Here is a 12,458-nt window from a genome sequence, read left to right on the forward strand (position 1 = left end):
TAATTATATTTTAGATTTTTTATATTTAAAATTAGATGTTTATCATGTATTTGATTGTGTTTATCTGCAGTTAGTTATACGAATTCAGATATGGGATGAAATCGGATAGGRATGAAATCTGGTTTAAGAGTTTTTAAGAGTTTTAAGAGTTTTTAAGAGTTTGAGCCAAATGCTTTATAATATAGTATAGATATATTATCAATGATTTTTGTGAAGAAATTATTCCAATAATTCACAGCTAGTGGAATATTATCAATAAAGGAATTGCAAATGAGACTACATTAATTACCTTTGTAAACATTAAATTACTATGTTTTATTTAACACCTTCATAATTTATATTTTTTAAATTTTCTTTCATTATTCATTGGTTGGTTGTATTTTCTTTTCTTTTGGATTAATATAATTTGTTGCTTTTTTTAAAAAAAAGAAAATTTTAATTGGTTTCTGGTGGCCCTACAATACTTCTTCAATAAGTTGATTATGTCTTGATGGAATAGATGACAGGATGGAAAGAAATAAAGAATTTATCTTATCAGATGAGTATAGTAAAGACAGATAATCTTATTTAATAAGAAACATAACAAGAATCGATAATTTTATCCGGTAAACGATAGACAAGACTCTTACCCGATAACCGTTTAACATTTCTTAAACGACCCTTAAATGAAATAATGATGTTCTTTTCACATATACTTGAATCAGTAATAAACTCGAGATTCAATATTTGCAATTTCACTAGGTTTGATCACATCATCTTTTGTTCCAGAAAAGGTGATCCTTACACGAAGGCGTAACAAAAGGATGAATAAGAACCTGATATAAACACCATATGAACCTCGTCAACACTTAATGATCGAAAACCATATGAACCTTGTAAACCCGTCATTCGTCCAACAATCTAGGTACACAGATATATTTTACTATTTATGCAAGATTTAAATCACTATACTCACCTCTCTTCTCAAAAGGCTTAAGCGACTACTTTTGTCGTCACCAAAATCTCATTTGTTGTCACCAAAGGTTTATATCGACGACATGTCGTCGTACAGTTTGTGGCTGAAACATGTCGTCGCAAAAGACGCATTGTCAAAGTTTTCTTGTAAATATAAACTTTGGATCGAAATGCATTTTTTAACCTAGAATTTGTTCGTTTCATAAAACATTATTGCGGGTTTATTCGATTGACATTTAAAACACAAGCACATGCTTTTTAATTCTTTCCAAAGATGAAAGTGCTATGTTTTGTCGCAACTTCACTTTGAACCGAAAAATCAATCTCCTAAATATATCCGAACATATTGAATTGAAATAATTTGATTGAGATACGACCTATGATACATATAAAACGTGTTGATTAGTGATATTTGTTACACTTTATGATTAAACAGATAACGTGTTTAAATCTCATTGTTTTATTATCAACTGCATTTTGATTGAATTTGATGTACAACTATTTTCATCATGTGTCATTTACTCGATCTTTTCATGTCACTCATTGTTCCCAGATGCATCATATAAAATGATGTGATAGATCGAATTATCTATTGATAGGTCAACTTAAAAAGGAACTTAAAATTGACTGATTGAGAAAGACGGTTTGATTTGTATAATATTTTTGAAAAACCGGAATATGGTTTGTTAATGCGTTTGGTTGGAATGGAACGATACGGAATCCAATCACATTAATTCTATACATCAAATACGTATAAAAACAACAAAGAAACGGTCGTTCGAGCCCAATTTCAAGACGAATTGAAGACTATTAAGGCCCGATGCAACATTTTCCGTTGGACCCCCTTACCTGGTTCTTGTACATCTTTAGGTGCGTAGATAAGTGTGATAAATTCAAAATACCTTGTTGGAGTAAAACTGTTCAACAACCTCTCGAGTTCGGGTTTCCGACAACCCACTTTCGGTTTTCTTTGTCTCGCAAATGCGTCACATGTTTAACCATGTACTTGTAATAGATCACCGTTGTTACGTTCTTTTCGTGTCAAAGATCGCATCAACTGCGTTTGCATAAAAATGTAATAAGAATGTATCATATTCCACCTATATTTAACGTACGTATAACATACATGATCACACCGATAACTTGCAACATTTAGAGCATCTACAACTTATTTTTCATAATTTCTCAAAAATATGGAATTAAGAGTTAAAACTCTCCAAATCATCTTGCATTTAACTTCAATAGACTGTATTTTATATATAAATTTCATCATCAGTTATATTATTAAAATATACTTTGTTTTTTTTTATATAAATAGAACGAATAAAAAATTATTTTACTCTCCTCACATTAAATTTTTAGATAATTCTCTAAACTTAAAGCTTTTTCATGTTTTTTGTATTTTAGAGAACAAAACTCAATTTTTCACGACAATAAAATCGGGTTTATAGGACACTCCAAAATTCTAAGCGTCTTAATTGACCTTTTTATAGGACTTAGTTTATAGGACCAAAAAAATAAAGTGCCCTATCTAAATGTGTTGTATTAAGTTTATATGACGTTTTTTGATGTCGTAATAAGTCTTTTAGGACACTTTTAATGTAAAATGTCTCATTATCAACTTTATAGGGCACTATTTGAAAATTTGTCCTATAAAAACAAATGTCCTATAAAAAATTGATTTTATAGGACAATTTTTCAAAAGTGTCTTATAAAGTTGATAATGCTACACTTTGTATTAAAAATGTCCTCAAAAACTTGTTAAGACGCCCAAAAAGTCATATAAACTTATTACAACGTCTCTAGATAGAACGATTTATATTTTGGTTCTATAAATTAAGTCCTATAAAGCGGTATATTGGGACACTTATAGATCGGAGATGTCCTATAAACCCAATTTTGTTGTAGTGTCTCTACTTCAAAAAATCTGTTGAAGATAGTTCTTACACTTCCAAACCGGTCATGTTAGTTTAACTACGATTCATTTTTCATTGATTTCACGCATTCTCTTATTTTGTGGCTCTTCTAATTCGAATCCGTGGCGGATCACTAAATCGGTCGGTAATCACAATCACCGCTACACTTTCTCCAACGATGAGATCCGCGGTGATGGATTTTTGCAGTAGATTACCAACGGATTTTTTTCCGTCCGTGAAGCCTCTTTGTTTTGCACGCACTCAAATAAACACGAGTACAATATGTATAGGGCTAAATTATCAAACACTAGAAGTTCTGTTGGCGCCATGAACACCTTTAAACATGAAAACATGGTGGTGCCCATATCTGGTGATGGGTTTCTGTATGGAACGTGCAAAAGTTTCCCCTCTTTTGATGAAACTGATGAATTAACCCAGACCAAACTACTGTATAAAACAGCTGATTAATTAATGTCATTAAGTTCGGGGATTGCAGCCAAAACAAAAGTGCTGAAGTATTTGCAATACTAATTTTCATAGATCTTTGTTTGGGCTTAATTCGGTTTCTTAATTAGGTAATGTATATGTTACCATTTGCAAATAAATTACAGGTTGATTATATATTGTCCCTGGTTCCTCCTCTTTATCGATCGTGCACTGCGTGCGTGTCTGTGTAAAATTTTCCCTTTTAAGCTAATTTATTTAACATCACTACAACAAAATCGGGTTATTAGGATACCTAAAACGTTTTAAGTGTCTTATAGGATTTAAATTTATATGACTAAAGAATAAAGTGTCATGTCCATGGAATTCACGAATAACTTTAGGGTTCGAGATTTGACAATCGATCTCTCCATGTTAGAAATATTACGATAATTTTTTGGCGTCGTAACAAATTTTTATGACTTTGTTTAAATAAAATGTCGTATTAGTTATTTTTTATAAAACACTTTTGATATGTGTCTAACAAACCATCTTTTTATAGGATGTTTTTTCAAATAGTGTTATATAAAATAGCTGATATGACATTTTATTTAAAAGAGATCCTAAAAAATTTGTTATGACATCTAAAGATGTCCTATAAACTTATTTTAACACCCCATTAACCATTCAGTGTCATAATTTCATTCTGAACAATCACCAAACAAATTATATTTCATTTTATACTATATCATAAGAATCTCTTAATCATTCTGACCGCTTAATCATTCTGCATCAAAACATTCAAAAACTGCCAAACAACCCCTTAAACACTTTAGGTATCCTCTATAAACTCAATTTTAATTTATTGCTGCTTCTCCAAAAAAGAATTCCTTCCATCCACCATCTATTTTATCACATAAGAACAAGGTCATTATTTAACATGTTAAATATATGATTTTTAACATGACTACCATAAAATTTTGGGCCTATATAATTTATCTTACATTATTTAGAGTATTTCATCATCGAATGTAAAAACTATAGAGCATCCTCAGTGTCACTCTAATTTCTATCAAAAAGACAAAAGTAATACGCCTTATCATCGGTTCATCACCTCTATAATTTGCATATATGTGTCTTTATTATCTCATTTTACAGTGTAATCAAAAGTTTTAGGTGTGATAGCGGTAACCTATTTTAGGAAATCTGGAGTAAATAACCAAGAAATGGTAACTCCATATCAGTGATAGAACATAATATTCTCTCTTAATCTCAAGAGTAAAGAAACCTTTCATCACAGATTCCCCATTAAACAGAGATGCTACTAGATTTTGCTGCCTAGAAAAAGCTTGCAAGAGTCTCGGAAAAAAGCCAGTTTCTAATGTTAACCAAGAGCCGTTAAAAGCTTGTATTTTCTAATTATGGAAGTGGTGCCCCCCTACTCGCCCCCTATATCACAAGGACAAGAGAGAAAGCATCTATCCAATTAATCATGAAGGCTCCACAAGAAACCTATTGTGTATAACTAGATGCTACAACAAGCATTTACTATATACTACTACAGTTTTTGATGACCCATGTATCTATGAACTGATGTCGATAAGTCATTGTGAAAACCCGGAGATCGATGTCAATGCAAATTTAGGGTTAGTAAAGACAAATGGACCCATATGGTGCTGTCTTTGAGGGGTGCCCCTACCCCCTACAATGGCAATATACGAGTTAAAAGTATCACTGTGTGCCCCTACTATTCATTAGAATGAATAATTGAAGAAGAAGTGAGATCTCCCATCATTTTACTCCAGGTATGGAGGGTTTTCTATATTTGTCACAGCTAGACACATGGCAATGAAAAGGGAAGAACACCCATAGTTAAAACATGCCAATTATATACAATTGATTGTATCCATCTTTTATATGTACTGGAAAGGCACGTTCTTAATTAGGTTCTGTGAGAATGTTGCACACTTTATATTCTTTCAAGGAAGATGCATGTGTATATCTCTCTCAATCATGTAATATCTCCATGTGGATGATGATCAGCTCCCAGTACTTTAAGGAAAAGATGAGAAAGCTGTAAAATAAAGGACTGTTCATGGACATGCTTATGTACGAATTCTGTACATGATCGTCGACAACCTTTTCTTTACTTCAAAGTTTTTCATCGAAGTTGTCATCAGCCAAAATTCTGAGACTTTTTCATTAAAGCATCCAAGATTATCTTTTTTAGCTTTATTTGCAATTTAGATTTATGCTTCAATCGGTTACTAGTCATGAGGGTTGGGTTCCGGTGAGAATGAAAGTTATGGTGAGAAAGGTAAGAAGGAATCTCTATCCTTGGATCAATCCTAATTGAGTCTCAACACTAATGGATTGCACCAGATCAATTCTTGTATCAAGCACAATTCACGGGCTGGGGTGAGATTAAAAGTGATCCATGGTCTATATCCTTTATTATGCTTTTCACCTTAAATCCTATTCTCACACGAAACTTCATTATGGTCATGCTTGGATCTAAAGATACAAAAAAACCTCTAATCTAATTAATATGCCTGTCCATATCCACCTCGTCATCATTGTCGTTGTCCTGCTAATTGTCGATCGAGTCAAGCTTCCCTCGAGCATAGGGATCCCAGCCTGTACGAGTTGGGAGCACCAGAAATCATATAATAGGTCGACAAACTATCTTTTGTCTCCATCAACAATCGCCTCTAGGAAACGAGAATCTGAAGTTGTTCTGCTAGAAACTGCTACTACTGTGATCAAAATTGATGGGTCTTGCCAAAAACATGTAGAAGATGCTTTATGATGTTCATCAGGTATAGTAGAATCCTCGTACAAGATCGACCAGCTTGATAAACCGATACACTGTTGTTCCCACTTGAAATTAACCTCATGTAGTTTAATTAATTACCCAAAAAAAGAACCTCATGTAGTTGTTATCAGGGTTGGCTGCCCATGAAATCATAGATGTGACAGTAAGGATACCCTTGTAACTTAGCTAGCAGGTGGAGCTTTGTGTAGATAGATGCTCTCATGGACCTTTGCCTATTGATACTTCCAATGGACTTTTGCCTATAATAATTTACTGTAAATTCTAGATATGTAACTCTGCACAATGCACTAACCACACCCGGAATAAATGGTGCTCAAGATCTATTACCATCTACCAACGACGTTCCAATCTTTTTGAAAGCACTGTTACACCTAAAACTTTAGATTACACTGCAAAATGATATAACATAACTAAAAATACATGTAGACAATCATGGTTTAATTGCTGTATAAAACATTCACTAAGAATTAGACAGCAGGGTGGAAAATTCACACATTTATGTTTTTGTACAATGCTCATTATCAACAAGAATCATACCAACCAACCATTGACAAAGTTTACCATAAATTTCTAAAGCAGTATATATAGTAATAGCATTCTTCTCTCTCAACCGCGATTTGACGTCACCGAATGACATTTCATAAACCCCAAACCTCTGTAAATAGGATTAGCAATAACTTGTCTTCAATTTGCTTTTATGAGAAATCAACTGCATTGAAGAAGATAAAGTTAATGGAGAGGTCTAATGGTGACTTGTTTGATAAAAGTAGTTGTTAATAGGACCACATGTTCTAAGAAACTAGCTAGTAAAGCAAGGGCAAAATAATTTCCTCCCATAAATACAGACAATATGATATACATACATACACACACACACACGTATACGATATACCTAGATATAACCATTCGGTTTACGTTATATGTAAATCATCCAAAAATATGCAGAAGTTGTTGGTGCAGACAAGCAATGGGCCCAAATGGTTAAAGATAGACGTTGATACATTTGACAATCTTTCTTGCAGATTTATGACACGACTGGTTGGAATTATTGGAATGCAAGGGCCCTTGTACATTGCTCCTTGGAGAAGCCGTGTCTAATTTGTAGGGTAAACTGTCATTATTCGAAATGTTTGCTTTCCATTTGATATACAATTGAATTATTCAAGAAGAATTAAGTTGCAAGTCGTGCATGGAACGATGGTGATCGATACACCTTACACGAGTAAAGTAATAACGATGCAGACCCATATGCCTAAAAGCTGGACATGAATGCGAATTAAGCAATAGTTAATTTGTACCTATATGTAGCATATATATAGTCATGAATGTAATTATCCCATTCCCTTTCACATTCTTGTTTTTATAATGTTCTAGTGTTAAAACTATATATATATATATATAKAGAGAGAGAGAGAGAGAGAGAGAGAGAGAGAGAGAGAGAGAGAGAGAGAGAGAGAGGAGGTTTACTTCGCAACCATCTATTTCATTAATGAAACCTTACAAACTAATCACATCCATCATTTTTTTTTTAATGAAAGTATAAGATTGAAACAAACTAAATAAGTAAAGTAAAAAAGAAAAAGAAAAAAAAGAATTCATATTAGATACACGGAATGGCAAAACGGGGAAAAACATGTTCTGTAAATCTGTTTCATTATAGTTGTTATACATATGAACCTGATGCAATCATATATGACCTATGAACTTGTTTTATTACACCTGTTATACATATGAACTTGTTTCATTACACTTGTTATATATATGAACTTGTTTCATTGCAAACTGTTATACATACCTATGAATATAAATTTGTTTCAGTACAACTGTTATACATATGAACCTGATGCAATCATATATGACCCTGTTTAATTGAACAGTTTGAACATGTTTCATTGAAAATTATTCTACGTTTTTTAAAATGTGGCGATTTTGTTTCAAAAAATTTAATGGATAACTCAATTAAATTTGTGCTAATATTGTGCTAATTAATATATCATCCACATTTATATAATATTATGTTATTAGCAAACTTATTTACTAATATTAAATAATTACCAAACATAACTATTAATGTAAATTCAAAAGACCATAATACCCTTATAAATAAAAAAAGGAAAACCAAATGGATTTATGTTATTGGTTGTAATTAGTTTGTACAAATTGGAGCGGTTTGTATTTGATCGCTTCTCTACACACAAACACACACACATATATATATATATATATATTATAATAATAATAATAATAATAATAAATCATCACACGTTATTTAATGATATTGATTTGATTTTATTTAATATTTTTCATCTTTGGAGTTGAAACAACGTGTTAAACTGTATATCAAGATATATATTACAATTCTTATTAAGAATTAATAACGACGGTAGTTTCTAAATATAAATGTCGCTTAAGAGAATCGCATTGTAAAATATGTAAAATGCAATATTTCTTGTGGTGTTTACCCTGTTCTTTTAATAAAATTTCAACATTTATAAAAATATGTGATCATCTTTAGCATGTTAAATGTAAGATTTCGACCTGTATAAAATTATATACGAAATTATTTAGGTTCAAACCATTAATTGTTTACTTTTAGGTTCAAATTATTAATGATTTAGGTTTAGTTTCAGATTGTTAATCGTGTTAGGTTTAGCTTATTTTTGTTCTTAACATATATTCTCTGTTATCTCATATATGCAATGTTATAAATAGTTTTGGATGTAGCAGGGCCTCCAAAAGGAGTGGAACGTCCCTGTCAATAAATAACGCTAGGGCGATGATTAAGTAAATGTAGAGAATACATATATAAATTAAAGAGAAATTAATTAAAATAGTCATTTTATCGGTTGGTTTCATCTTTTAACCATTTTTTATAAGGTTTACCAAAATAACCTTAGGTCCGCAATTTTAATTTTTTTCTTTTTTTTGCGGATTTGAGTAAAAAATGTAATTCTTTTGCGAACCTGGATGAGAAATGTAAAAAAAATCGGACCTGGGTGCAAAATGTAACTTTTTTTGCGAACAAGTCAAAAGTGTAATTTTTTTTGTCTTTTATTGCGGACGTGGGTTTTGCGGTCTTATGACCATTTTGGTAAACTTGAAGAGAAAAAGGCTAGGAGGTGAAACTAACACTGAAAATTGGTTATTTTAATAAATTTCTCTAAATTAAATGGTTGTGGGATAGAAAAACATGATGTGTTGATGTATTATTGGAAAGAAATGAAAGAAATAGTAAATGAAAATTACACGAAAAAATAATGTATTTTACCTTGATCCTAAATTTGGGTAACGTATTTTTAGAACTTTCATTTTAGTGTCTAAGATGTAGAGTTTCAAACATATAAGTACATGCGTAACGAATTTAATCATTAACCAGTTACCAATGTTGATGTGACGAGTATGCGACAACCAACTCAATATTAGTGGTATGGATCTTTTTAAATCTAAAACTAATTGTAAATTTAAAAAAATCACACTAATTACGTCAACAAATAATATTGAGTGGGATGACACATCAGTATTAGTAGTTGGCTAATGTTTAAACCAGTTACCAAAGTATTTAAATGTTGAAAACTTCACATCTTAGGTAACAAAATAGGAATTAATGCAAAATACATTATCTATTCATGCAATTTATCCAATAGTAAAAGGAATTAATGTAACTGATAAGTTGTGACATATAGCTAATTGTATTATATATTATCTCATGTGTTCACAATGGTTTAAAAACGTGTATAATAGATAGGTATTCAGTACCCTATAAGATAACATTTATTTCCCCTTCTCAACTAATATGAGATTTTACATAAGCTAAATGATAAATAAATAAAATCATATAAAAGGACGTGTTAAATAGTTGATTGAAATATTATGAATAACATAATTGAAAAAAGATGAAAAAGGCCCCATAACTTACAAAATTGAATAAACTCAAAAATAAATTAAGTTATAGTTAGTAAACATAGTATTATAAGTTTGTGCCCTATGAAAAACAAAAGAGTTGGGCAAAATTTAAAAATAGGACATGTATGATCAAAAAAGACATTGAGAAGAAGCAAACTCTCTAAAATAATATTTTTCTTCTGGTACTGATCGATTCAGACGAGTTGAAGAAATCAGTCATTTGGGTAAGATAATATGTTTTAGCAAGACCTATATATATTAGGTTTATACGAAACCAGCTTATTTTCGTGAGACTCTTGAGATCACAAAATAGTAGTTGAAACTTCACAACAAAACATTATGAAGGTTAAAAACTCAACTTCACAGTGTTTTCACTGTAAATGTTTAGTGTTATATAGATGGTCTTATGAAAAAAAAAAAACCTTATATATATATATATATATATTTTAATTAAAAACACTCCAGCTCCATAAAAGAAGAAAAATAAAAAAAATTGAGAGGAATAAATTACACTAAAATAACGATCATATTTTTGTCGTTAAAATGATATCCATATTGATATATTTTTTTCATTTATTTTTTTGGTGGTTTTCTGGGTTTTCACTTATTTAGTGTTTTTTTTCCATGAAATTGATCCTCTATACACACACACACATATATATGTAGGGTTGAGTTCACATAAAAACAATCTGTTTTCATGAGACCACAAAGTAACACTAAAACTTCACCGTAAAATATTGTGAAACACGAAAACACCGAAATTTCACAACATAACACGGTGAACTGTGAAGGTAAGTGCGAAAAACACCGAAACTTCACAGCATAAACACTGTGAAAATTCAGCGATATTTATGTGGTCTCACGGGACTCGTAAAAACGACTTGGTCTCATATGATCCCAAGTCTATACACATAAGTTTATGTTCCCTTAAATATCATAAATTATTAACTATTTAAAAATACTTCTAACATGTAACTCAGTTGGCAAAGAAGTGAGAAAACTTTACCCAAATATATAACAAGTCTAGGGTCCATCCTAGACCCCCTCTCCTCATCCGTAGAGTGAGCATTAAAATTACTCCTCCACACTTTGAAGGTGGGTTTCCTGTGAAACCGGTTGGAGTTTGCCAGTAATTAACCTTTGTTAATTATAAAGAAATGATAATGAATGATATAATGAATTATTAGTTACGTATAATTAATGAAGAAATAATACATCAATAAATATTATTAACAAACAATGAGGAAATTGGACTCTAATATTTTGTACCATGTATTTTTTTTATATGATACATAGTAACGTATTCAATGGTTTTAGATGCCATTAAAATTCAACTACATTTTACTTACGAAAACACTGTACAACTTAATGAGTTCATTATATGTTAATTCATATCTCTACATATATAATTAAATCGCATAAAATTAAAAAGCTTCTACGGTATCTAAAACCAATCTAAACCCCTCCACGTGGACAAGTTTCTATCACAAAATTAGTCGTCTTCTATCACTTGGTTTTTTTTTTTCCTTTTTTGTGTGTGAGCAAAATTAGGCCTTTCTTACTGAATATATTATCGATTGTTTTCATGAGACCCATGATACCATCGAAATAACATTGTAAAGGTAATTTTACAGTGTTTTTGTTGTAAAGATTTAGAGTTTTTTTTACCTCACAACGTTTTGTTGTAAAGTTTCAGTGTTTTTTTATGGTCTTACGAGTAAACATTACCCAAGTAAACATATAGATGGTTTTTCCTACTAATATACATCATAAGTGTAAACATTAAAATAAATTTGATGTTCTTGAATTATGAAACAGTTTAAGATTGGATGAAAAAACAAATTTCTAATTAACCATATATATATATATATAATTTCTAATTAACAAATTAAAAAAATGTTCCAAACTTATTATTCTCTACAACTATAAAAGTTATGGTACACAACCATTCTACATAATAATCTTCAACCATTATGTGTAAAAAGGACATCCACTTGACTTCTTCTCTTTTATAACATGTGATATATGCCATTTTTCCAACAAAAGAAAATCACCTTTTTTTTTTGTTTTAAGGAGGATGTTATATTAAAAAAAAGACATTTAGTAAGATTTCAAGATTTATATATTTATACTATATTATAAAGCATTTGACAAAAACTCTTAAAAATTATTTTTTATGCATGAAGTATTGTTTATTGATGCATATTACTTAAAATTCAAGATTACAAGTAAATTATGTATAATTACAACTTATTAAAGCTTTATGTAATTAACTGCAGATAAACATAATTAAATAAAAGATAAAAATCTTATTTTAAATATAAAAAATCTAAAATATAATTAGGATAGTCATTAACTTCTAATAAAATACTTAATTATTATCTTTATAAAAAAATTATATTATTAAACCAAAAATAAAAATAATA

Source organism: Cynara cardunculus (genome assembly GCF_001531365.2).
Source record: "Cynara cardunculus var. scolymus isolate 2C chromosome LG 10, CcrdV1, whole genome shotgun sequence".
NCBI lineage: Eukaryota > Viridiplantae > Streptophyta > Magnoliopsida > Asterales > Asteraceae > Cynara > Cynara cardunculus.